The sequence below is a fragment of the Gracilinanus agilis genome, chromosome 4, assembly GCF_016433145.1.
Source record: "Gracilinanus agilis isolate LMUSP501 chromosome 4, AgileGrace, whole genome shotgun sequence".
Lineage (NCBI taxonomy): Eukaryota > Metazoa > Chordata > Mammalia > Didelphimorphia > Didelphidae > Gracilinanus > Gracilinanus agilis.
Window position 1 is genome coordinate 337,544,064 of NC_058133.1, and position 12,846 is coordinate 337,556,909.

Below are 12,846 nucleotides of genomic sequence, written 5' to 3' on the forward strand. Positions count from 1 at the left end.
AGATAGGACACTGGGACTGTAAGTCATGAAAACTTGAGTTAAAATCTGGCTTCAGACACTAGCTATGTCATCCTAGGCAATTCATTTAACTTTGTTTGCCTCGGTTTCCTTGTCTATAAAGTTAATTTAAATGTAAATAGCAAACTATTCCAATATCTTTGCCAAGAAAACTCCAAATGGAGTCACAAAGAGTCAGACAGGACCAAAATGATTCAACAGCAAAATGAAGTCAAATAACAAATCATCAAAGCAATCAATAATTTCATTAAAAAAGAAAGACAATAGTGAGACAAAACATCAAAATTGATGGGATGTAACCAAAGCAGTACTTGTGGAAAACTTATATCTATAACCACATATAAAAGAGAGAAAGAGCCAATCAATAATTGAGTGTGTAACAATAACAACAAAAACTAGCAAATGAACCACTTTTAAAATCCCCAAATTAACTCCAAAATGGAAATTCATAAAATTAAAAGAGCTATCAATACAATTTTTAATATTTTTAATATTTCATTTTTAAAAAGAAAAACAAATTGCCAGTGTTAGAAATGAAAGGGGCAAATGCTCTACTAGTGAAAGTGAAATTAAAACTATTAGAAGTTATTTCCTCAATTATAAGTCATTAAACTGACAATCTAAGGGAAATGGTTGAAAATTTAGTAAAATATAAGTAGCCAAATTGAAGGAAGAAGAAATGGAATACTTAAGTAACTCTATCTTAGAAAAAGTATTTGAATAAGCCATCAGTGAGCTCCCTTAAGAAAAATTCCCAGTATTAAATGGATATGCAATTGAATTCTACCAAACATTTAAGGAATAATTAATCCAAGTACTACATAAACAAGGGGAGGATAAAAAAGGATTCTTATAAAATTCATATTATTATGTAATTTTGATACCTAAATGTTTTTTGATATTTTCTAATATCTAAACTAAGAAGAGGAGAAACAATGAAATAAAAGTATAGTTATTTTCCTTAATGAATATTGGTGCAAATATTTTAACTAAAATACTAGCAAGGAAATTATGATAATGTAGCAAAATGATCATACATCATGACCAGGTAAGATTTATAACAGAAAACAGGGCTAGTTTAATATTAGGGAAACAAAAAGTATAATTTACTACAGCAATAACACATACTATAAATATCATATCATCTTATCAATTGATGCAGAAAAATATTTTTGACAAAGTACAACATGTATTCCTATTAAAACAATAGAAAGCACTGGAATAATGGATCCTTTCTTAAAATGATTAATATCTATCTAAAATCAAGAGCAAGTATTATTTGTAAAAGGGATGAACATGGAAAAAATAGATATGAGAATGAGAAAAGAGAAATTATTTCTCATTAATTAACTTATCTGAAAATCATTAAGTTTTTTCATTTTGGGGAGAGAGAGTACTTCCATTTAAATGATGAAGGTGAAAGTTAGCCAGATTGCAGACTTAACAAGAAAATAAGAGGAAACGAAGTGCAAACATCGATTATAGAAAGCTCACTAGAGTAGTTTAGGTACAAAAGGGAGCATAGATATTAGACAATAGCTGGTGGAGATGGACAAATGACAAAAAAAAATTTGGGTGAGTTTTTTGTTTGTTTATTTGGCTGGTTATCTGATTTTTAGGATCTGTGAAAAAAAAAAGTGAAAACATATATTGCCAGCTACTGTGCTCAACACCTTTCAAACATATAACATTGATTAATAATTGATATTAATATTTCCACTTACAATTGAGAAAACAGAAACAAACAGAAGTTAAGTGACTTATCCAAGGTCATACATCTAATAAGTATCTGAGGCCAGATCTGAAATAGGTCCTCTCTCCTCCAGGACCAATACTTTACAGATTGTGACAACCAATTGCATTACAGATGGGAGGGGAAATCAATTCTTATTTATAGGTTCAAGGAAAATAAACAGACAGAGAAAGATAAGATAAAGGAGGGAATATAGCTGATAAAGTAGGAGGAGGTACAATCTGCTATGTAAGATAGGTTGGAATGAACTCCTTAGTGCATATGTGGTGGCTTGCTTAGGTGATGAAAAGGGTTATGGCTTCATGTGAAACTACCGTAGCATAGATACAGTGGGACAAGTCATCTGAAAAATATTGGAACAAAAGTAGAGGAGAAAGGGGGTGAAATAAGAAATGAGATTCTCAAGATGAGAGGATAGGGAAGGGTTAGTCATGGGAAGTTTGTAAGAAGATGAAGAGTTTTAGGGAAGATTTTATAATAACTGGATAGGTAACTCAAAAAATTGCATTGTAGCAGTGATTTTGCAACATACATTTGTAGTGGACTCAGTCATTTTAGTTAATGTGATCATTTGCAAATATTAAATATCTTTGTGAAGATGAAAAATAGGGCTACATAGAGAAAGAATAGGGTTATACAGAGGAAGAGAAGTAGGATAACAATAGACTGAATGGATAAGGAAATTTCAGAGGTCATTAAAGAAGTATAACAAAGAAAGGAGAAATAAAGTGAAGGAAGGAATGAAAGGAGAAAGGAAAGAAGAGAGGAGAGGAGAGGAGTGGAGAGAAGGTAGGCAGAGGGAGGGAGGAAGAATGGAGGGATGAAGGGAAAGGAGGAAGGGACTTAAGAATCCTAGAAATAAAGTGATTTTCCCAAATCACAAAGTAACAAAACCAGGAACCAAACTCAAATTTTCTGACTTCATATCCAGAGGATAAAAGGAAGAAAAATAGGCAAGCTATATAGAAACAGTTCATTACAGAAAACAAACCAACAAATATGTGTTACTTAGGGATTTTGTTAAGGAGAATTTGGAGAACTTCTACACCATTCATTCATGCACTCATTCACATAGGATCATTCATTCAAATGCAAATTACCCCTGACTATTCACAAGGCATAATATTTATTTTTTTTAACTTGCTTCTTTCTGGGCATCCAGTGGCATACCTTGTTACAGGAGACCTTTTCCATCTATCAAAGAATCAATATTAAATACACAGACAAGCTTAATTAGATTTCAGGTAACTTCAATTCTACTGGAATTTTCTGCTCCTTAGAACTGCATCACTAAGGTTGCTTTATAATTTTGTTTTGTTTTTTAATATTAGTCTGTGAATGTTTTTCTTTGTGGCTTTTTTATTCTAACACTGAAAATAATGTCTGAGTAATTTTGTCATTTTTCCACGACATAATGTGTGCCTTAATTTGATCTAAGCAATGCAAAGAAGCCTAAATAATAGCAAATCATCTACAAGCTGTAAGAAATGCAATTAAACAATTCAGTATGACCATTAGGACATTCTCTTTTTACCAACCATCAGTAAGGCCAGAGGGAAGACTAGAATTCATTTAGCATAATCAAGGGAGACTTGCATAGATCACAGTTAGAAAATGTTCTCTAACAGAGCTTCAATTAAGGTTAGTAAGGGCAAAGACTCTCTCCCTGCCCTTGTCCTGGACATTTACACTGACAGAAAGGAGTTCAATTGAATTTCTTGGGATTGTAGGATTGAAAGTGGCAACTTACTGTACCATTTCTTATAATTTGCAAATAATTCATTAGGAAATGTTACTATCTGGAAATATCATAGATGCAAATGAAACTCAAACTATTATTCCTGCTTCTTTGCCTCAGTCTGATACATAACTTAAAATCAACATTAGCAACTAACCCCTCAAGGTCTGGGACTATTGATTTACAATAATAACAATAAAATAATAAATGTAATAATAACATAATTGACAGAAATATAGCACTTTAAAGTTTGTGAACTGTACTGATGAGAAAATGTATAAAACAAAGTTCTGAATTAAAATATAATAATCTTCCAGTCATCTTATATTTGCTTATTTATTGGGGTAATTGATGGGACATTGGACTTGGAATTAAAAAGACATAAAATTGAAATCCAGCTTCAGACACTCTCTAATCATGTGATCAAGGGCACATCACTTAACCTCAATCTATCTTTACATTTTCATCTGTACAAAGAGCAAAATAATAGCACCCCCATCCAATATTATGGATCATTACCTCTCTTTTCGGAATCTCCAGCTATACAGCCCCATAGGTGATTCTCTTTTTCTTTATCTCATAAGTATATGAATATGAATTTCTCATTGTCCATTTCTAGAAGAAAAAAAATCTATGCATTACTGAGCAAGAGGTTGTAATCAAAGATAATGCTAATTTGCTGATAATACCCATGTATCTTTCTTTGTTATAAGTTTAGATATTAATATAAAGTTAACTACAAAATTTAAATCCCTCCCTTTATTTGGGAATTCAACGTTCAGAACCTTTTCTTTATCATATTTTCCTCTAAGTCACAAGGATAAACATTTATGCTTTTACTTTTTACCTCTACTGGAACTCTTGAGATATTACAACAATCTTACTTCATGCAATCTTCTCCTGGGAAAAACAAAATTTTCCTTTTTGGTCACAATATTGTGTCCAAAAAGTTGAAAGGAAGAATATGTACTTCTCTCCTTCAAACAAAAGATAGATTCAAGTGCAAATTGTGAAAAGGAAAATGGTTACTTTAGGTGCTCTCTTTTATAGGCTTGTAAAACAGATTGTCTCCTCTAATTTAAATCTGGGATTTCTGAGAATCCTAATCCAGGAAATTACTTTTGCATTAGCCTCAATCTCTGAAATCCAACCTTTCTTATATACCAAGAGCTGGCTTGCCATATTGAGGAAGTTCCAAATCATAGAGACCTAAGCAAGGGTCATTATTTTTTCTTAATAAAATGAGCATGTCCATATTGTCTGGGTAAGGAAGTATCAAATATTTCAAACAAATTTTCGTTGCCTTGAGAACTCGACAAATAGAATTTTAATCATCCCTACCTGCTTATAAATATATATCCTTAATAGAATATAAGCTTTCAGAGGCAAAGAACTGTTTGATTTTTTGTCTTTCTAATCCTAGCACAGGACACATAGCCTTATATAAGTTAAGATTTTAATAAATCTTTTTGAAATGAATAAGCGGATCTTTTATGCAACACAAAGAAAAGTTGTATGCAAAAATCTGTTTCTAGGACTAAAGCAGTTTTTTATACCTAAAATGTGTTCTTCTTTACAAATCTCTCTCAGTATTGATTGAAATAGTATGTCTTCTTTAATGAAACAGTTCTCTGATCAAGCCTTGAGGTTTTACCTTCAATTCACATTTCATGTGTATAGACACAGAAGCTAATATATTTATTAATATATTTGTCATGTAGAACAGTTGAATATACACACAAGATGTCCAATATAATTAGTATGTGTCCTGTGTTTTGTGGGACATTCTATAATCTCAGTCACAGTACTGCCAGATTGTACATTGCTATCTCATGAACTTGAATACTGATTTGGGAATCTGACTTCACAAAGTCAGACAACAATTTTTTTTCTTCTTTAGTCATTTAAGGGAATAAAAAATAATAATAATATTCCCCGATCAATAGAGTTAATAGAACTGTGTCCCTAATATCAAATAGATGTTGAAAGGATAAATGAGATAATATTAGTAAATTGTTCTGCACTCCCTGGGGTAAAAAAAATGGTGCTACATAAATAGAAAGCAATATTATTACATTATTCATATGAATGTGAATGATGCAACATTTCATACCAAATCAGAACCACACATTTTCTTCATTCCAAAACATTAGCACTATAATAACTGCAAGAATATATAATCAAGTTAGGAACTTGAATACTGAAAATTTTTTTTTCCTCCTGAACTTAGATCATAGAATGTCAGGATTGGAAATGACATCAAAGGGCATCTGGTCCCCCTCATCAGTTCATAAACTCAATTAAAAGGGTCTAGGTAGATTAAGATACTTGGTTTGGGCTACACACATAGTGGAATAGTTCACTTTAGAATTCTAGATGGGACTCCAGTGATCCTTCTGCTATATCATTTGATCATTTAGCTAGTGAAAAAAATTATATACATTTTTATTTATATATGGAGAGAGAGAGAGAAAGAGACAGAGACAGAAGCAGAGACAGAGAGGCAGAGAGAGATGGTGTATGAATGACTGGATGCATAGGTAGATGGATAGATAAATGATTAAGTATGTGTGTGCATGAATATATACTTAAATGTGCAAACATATATCTATATTTTATAAATAATATAAGTTGGTCTGCAAACTTAGAAGCACTATATAAATATTGACTATCACAACATTACTCTATCTGCAATTTACTAGTATAAATATATATTATATAGGGATATGTCATCTCTTTACCTTTCTATCCATCTGTATGTGTATGTGTCCCATAGTACTTCATTACTCTATAAACTCCATCTATATTCTATTTCCTCAAACATAAAATGCGAAATCATTTTACTTTTAAAGCGCTTCATAACCTAGCCACAGTGCTTCCACCCTTTTTGGGTACAATACCCTTTCTCACACACTACAGTCCAGCCATGTTGTCTCTCCACATAAAAAATAAACTTATCTCCACATAAAAAATAAATTTATTGAGAGCAAGAAATATCAAATTTATTTTTTCTTTCAATAGTCAACATCTAGTATACTTCTTGGCCCATGGTAGATACTTCATAAAAGTGCTCTTGCATTAATGGATCAATTATATATTGAATCCTCTTTTCCTCCCTAAGATTTCTTGGCAAAACATTTATACTCAAAATTTAATAATATTACATAAAATATCTCCCTTATTAAACCCCATTCTTCAAGAATATTTTAAAAGCAATGATCTTTAAACATCTTTAAAATAAGGCACAATAGACAAATTAAAATTATTGCATTTATAATTATTAAGTTTTTTACAGTTTCTTTTGGAGATATTCATATAGAATGGTTCATGTGTACTGAAGAGGAAGGATCATCATCATGATGCTTGCACCAGGAAGTGCCAGCCCTCAACTGAATGTACTTATGTTATAATTCGATCTACTTATCTTCTACAGAGTCCCATTCCAGTTTCTTACCATGGATGGCATATAATCTGTGATAGAGATTTAAGCTTTGGACTACCAAGCAAAACTCTTATAGAGGAAATCATTCTTCATTTCTCAAAGATGATATATATGCTAAAGAAAGGAAACATTTGCCCTAGAACCTGCAGAGAGAATGAGGTGGGTTTTTTTAAAAGATGAGGTTAAAGGAAAGAGAAGGAAACAGGAAAAAATAGTGAAGAAGTTAGAGGAAAGAAGAGAAAAGGTGTAAAAAAAATTTTGGTGACCTCCTACCCCTGCAAGTATTATTTCTCAAACTTTGGCAGAGACAGAAACATTCTTTTTAAACAAAACTTTAGTGGCTCACTTGCAGCAAACAACGGTACATGGGATTCCTGCTTTCCTGCTTTTTACTACTGTTTTTCCAAATACATTTTCAGAGAATCTACAGAAGATGTGCTTATATTACAATACTCTTATTCAATTACAAAAAGTAATCCTTTTATCCAACTCTGCAACAGTCTGAAGAACATAATAGCCTAGGAATATGCAGCAATATTTTTTAAAATCCTACCACTAATGTAACATAGAGCTGAATAAGGAAAGATAAAGGACATAGGACTGAATTTTAAAATCTCAGGTTTTAGATTAATTTTTGCCAAATTTAAATATTACAAATTATTTAGTGAAAGATGTTTGTGAACAATTTTTAATAGTGGCATCTAGGTGATTCTCTGAATAAAGACTCGAGACTGTTGTCCAAAAGTCTTTCTGTTTGGTGTCAAACATTTGTTAGCTCTGTGATCCTGGGCAAATACCTTAAATTCTCTGTGCCTCAATTTCCTCTTCTGTAAAATTCAAATAATAATAACACCTTTATTCTATGGTTATTGTTAGGTTAAAATGATACATAGAAAGAGCTTTCTAAACTTGCTAAACAACATATGATATATTATATTATATATAGTAGGCCAGTTCTAAATCATATTCTCCTAGACTGGTGGAAAAGAAGATTCTTAACAATTAACATTTCTGTTGCTACATTATTGAAATGAGCATATTTATGTTCAATTACATAATGATAGAAAGTCATTTAATTCAATAATGTCATGTGTTTTGAATATTTGCTGATGGCTCCCCATAGCAAGTGAGCACAACTTATCAATGGTAACCCACACAGAAAAGCAGAGTACATGACTTCCTTGAGTGTGATTGGCTGTCAATGGGCTGCTGTTTCTATGAATTGCCACATGAATCAAAAGGGTTCTGTAAAACATGGTTTTGGAAATTCTTCCCCAAAGCAAAGGGATCAACCTTCCTTTGGTAGGTCTTAAATCATATCTAGAGATGTTCTACAGTGTCCATACCATTCCCTTCCCCGCTCAGAAAAACAAGGGAACCTCAGCTAATTTTCTTTCTTTTCTTTTGATTAGGTTGTCTAGAAATTCAATCTGTCAGTGAAACTAGACTTAATCAGTGTTAAGTCTTTTGATACCAAGACTTCCCCAAGGCTTCCTTTCATTCAATAGTTACAAACTATAAAATAAGCAGGTCGTTCAAAAATATTTGCATAGACCATTATTCAATTGTCCTTTGCCATCAAGATCCTTTTTTTATTTTTGGTAGAGCTGAGTCTTTCTGAACAAATCATAGTGATTAATGTAGTAAGGTAGAAAGGATGCTGGACTACAATTCCGAAGACCAGAGGTTTACTGGTGGGCCTGCCCTTAACTCAATGTCACAACTCGGACAAATCACTCTAAGGACCTCAGTTTCCTTAGTTTGAAAATTAGAGAGTTGGATGAAATGGACAAGTTGTCCAAGATCTGTCCCACTTCAAACACTTCACAGCACCTTCTTCAGCTGCCTTCATGGCCTTTAGAACAAAATTTTTCTTGGGGGAGGTGTTTGGGGGGGTGAAGGGGAAAGTAAGAACATGAATCACATAACCATGAAAAATTTTTCTAAAAAAAAATTTAAAAAATTAAAAAAAAGAAAAAATTGTTCTCATCCACCCATTCCCCTGAGGGGAAGTCTTCACATGATTAGGTAGAGACATCCCCTCAATTCAATAATTGGTTTGAGGTCTCTTGGTTACCCTCAAACTGGTATATAGTCCCTCTGCCCAGATGGTCTTAACAGACTATTGTTACTCCTAATGCCACACCTTCTTGGAGCCACAGGTGATATTTGGGTGATAGGTGAACACCAAAGGGGGATAAGCATCCCTGAAAAGGGCTAGGCAAGCCCTCACACCAGAAGTGCTGGTCTTCTCTGAACATCCTATAAACCACAATGAGTAGTTTGCGGAAAAATCTGAGATTTCACTTAACTATTAACACAGCATTTCAGCAGTGTTTTGTGCCAACCTAAGAAAAATATTACCCCCAAATTAATATAATCTTGGGATGTATTGGCTGTCCTCCTTCTAGGAAACTAAGTGGCACAGAACATAGAATGTTGGTCTTGGAGTCAGGAAGATTTGAGTTTAAATCTGGCCACAGGGACCCTGGGCAATTAAGAAAACCTGTTTGCTTCTTCAACTATAAATTAGGAATCATAACAGCCCCAGCTTCCCAAGGTTGTGATGAGGAGAAAATGAGGTCATATTTGTAAAGTGTAGATATCCTTTTCACAACTCAATGTTCCTCATCCTGGTTTCAATATATATTAAGTTTCCATAAGAAATTAAATGGGAAGTCACAGATGAAACAGAATATTTTTAGAAAATCAGAAATGCATAATATATATATATGATATAGTATAATATTAACATATTATATCTTTTAATACCATAAATATATAGTTTCTTTTTTGAAATTAAAGTTTGTAAAAATAATGCGAATGTCAGCAGATGACATACAAAAACTAGAACTGTTAACATTGACCTATATAACCTATGAACAAATACTTAACTCAAATCTTAAAATAAGGTATGGTAAATTCTCCATAAAAGAAATGGAAAAAAAATTCAGACTTCTCTTGTATGAAGGGAAGGTCAAAAGTTTTCACCCTGATTTTCCATATCTCCATAGAACTGCACCCTTAGCCCCTACATTGTGGAAGGGATACCTGTAATAAGTACAATGTCTGACACTTAATGGGTGCTGGAGGAGAGTGTCACCACATAGACCCTCTCTCTCTCTCCCTTCTATCAACATCTATTACTGGCTCCCTTTATTATTACACCATTATCACCTATTGCCTTCCATTAAAAAAGAGGATATAATTCTACTATACTCTCTCCTAATTAGGCCACATCTGATGATTTCACCTTCATAGTGTGAAGCTACTGCCTCTTTGCCATTTCTACTAACCATTCCAGTAACTCATCAAGACTTTTGTCTTTAGTTGTTGAGATGTTTTAAATTTACCCTTTTCAGTCCTTCAAGGCAGGGAAACCAGGTGAATTTACCATGAAGTTCATGGCCTGTTCCGTGTCCTGTTTATTTGAAAGCATCATTATAACATTTCTTTTTTCATATTTTACTTTCCCAGTTACATATAATAATTTTTGACATATGTTTCCCAAAATTACAAGATCCAAATTGTCTCCCAACTTCCCATTCTTCTCTCCTCCCTGAGATGGTAAGCAGTTTGAACTAGGTTATAAACATATGATCATACAAAACATACTTCTGAATTCATCACTGTTGTGAGAAAATACTCATATAAACAAAAAACACAAAAACAAAAACAGAAATAAAGTGAAAATAGTTTTCTTCAATATGTATTCTGACTCCATCAGTTTTTTCTTTGCAGGTGGATAGATTTTCTGGAATAAGTCCTTCAGAACTGTCTTGAAATATTATATTGCTAAGAATAGCTAAGTCTTTTGCAGTTGATTATAATGAAATTTTGCTATTACTGTGTATAATATTCTCCTGGTTCTGTTTACTTCACACTGCATCTGCTCATGTAATTCTTTCCAGTTTTTTTTAAATCATGCTGCTCATTATTTCTTATGACACAAAAGTATTCCATCTCAATCATATACTACTGTTAGTTCAGCCACTAACCATTTGATGGACATCCCTACAATTTCCACTTCTTTGACACTATAAAAAGAGTAACTAAATATTTTTGTACAAATGAGCCCTTTCCCCTTTAAAATCACTTTCTTAGGTGTTTTTCCTCTACTACGACAACTAATTCTGACTTGGAAACTCCAATATGGTTTTGATCACAACTATCCATGACAATGAATTGCATCTGTACTTGAATGATCACATCTCCATTATGGTCTGATACTTGTCTACCCTTTTAAATCCCAGACATGAAGTTTAAGGTTTTTGTATATTACCTTCTCAAATATTGTATATTACCTTGAAACTAATGGTGGGAATAGTAGTGACAACTTCTCCAATTTGTAATCTGTACAAAAGGATGTCTTTTCAGCTAGATCTAATCCCAAAATTAATATTCTTATCTTTTGAGTTGAGAAAGAGCTACTGATGGCTACCCTTGTGCACACAGTGCTGCCCATCCCAGAGCCCACTGCTGCCACTCTCCACCCCAGTGATACCACACTTCCTCCTGAGTCTCAGTGCTCCCCCAGGGAGGATCTGTACCTCAGGTTTCTTGATCCCAAGTCTACCCCTGTGATACTTCCTTTCCAGGAGCAGTTTCTACTTCAGAATCCAAGCTGAAGCAGGAGTGAAAAAGAGGTGTAAACTCTGAAAGTTAATATTACATAGTTTGTACCAATATTTTCTCATGTATTCTGTGACACTTTCAGCACTTCCAAATTCTGAGCTGTTATATCCAACTAAGACAACATTACAATGTAAGCTATATTTTAATTTAAAGACTTCTTGAGAATCTACAAGTTTTATTAATGAATTCATATATTTTTCTTTATCAACTTTCTCTGGAATTACATCCAATTAATCTTGAGTTATTTAAGTATCTATATTGATAGTGTAGAAGATGTGTTTACTCTTTTTTATTTTTTTGTTTTTTGCATTCATCTCCAACACTGAGTTTTTTAAAACATTTATTAATATTTATGTTTTTGAAAAGTTAACATGGTTACATAATTCATGCTCTTACTTTTCCCTTCACCCCCAACTTCCTCCTCACCCCCAATGCAGATGTGTATTTCCACTGATTTTAACATGTGTCATTGATCAAGACTTATTTCCAAATTGTTGATAGTTGCATTGGTGTGGTAGTTTCGAGTCTACATCCCCAATCAAGTCTGCCTCAACCCATGTGTTCAAGAAGTTGTTTTTCTTCTGTTTCCACTCCTGTAGTTCTTCCTCTGAATGTGGGTAGCATTCTTTTCCGTAAATCCCTCAGAACTGTCCTGATCATTGCATTGCTGCTAGAACAGAAGTCCATTACATTCTATTTTACCACACTGTATTGGTTTCTGTGTACAATGTTCTTCTGGCTCTGCTCCTTTCACTCTGTATCAATTCCTGGAGGTCTCTCCAGTTCACATGGAATTCGTCCAGTTTATTATTCCTTTGAGCACAATAGTATTCCATCACCAGCATATACCACAATTTGTTCAGCCATTCCCCAATTGAAGGGCATACCCTTATTTTCCAGTTTTTTGCCACCACAAAAAGCACGGCTATAAATATTTTCGTACAAGTCTGTTTATCTATGATCTCTTTGGGGGTACTTACAAGCCATCAAAGAACTCCCTTAGAAAAAGTCACCAGGGCCTGATGGATTCACAAGTGAATTCTATCAGACATTCAAAGAGCAACTAATCCCAATACTATACAAATTATTTGATATAATAAGCAAAGAAGGAGTCCTACCAAATTCCTTTTATGACACAAATATGGTACTGATTCCAAAGCCAGGGAGATCAAAAACAGAGAAAGAAAACTACAGACCAATCTCCCTAATGAACATAGATGCAAAAATTTTAAATAGAATATTAGCAAAGGGACTCCAGCA

General features: G+C 33.3%; 1 pseudogene; it reads right to left on the reverse strand.

Moving 5' to 3' along the window:
• Positions 1–10,219: 10,219 nt before the first annotated feature.
• On the reverse strand, positions 10,220–11,416 carry LOC123246528 (annotated as a pseudogene).
• Between the last annotated feature and the right edge of the window lie 1,430 nt (positions 11,417–12,846).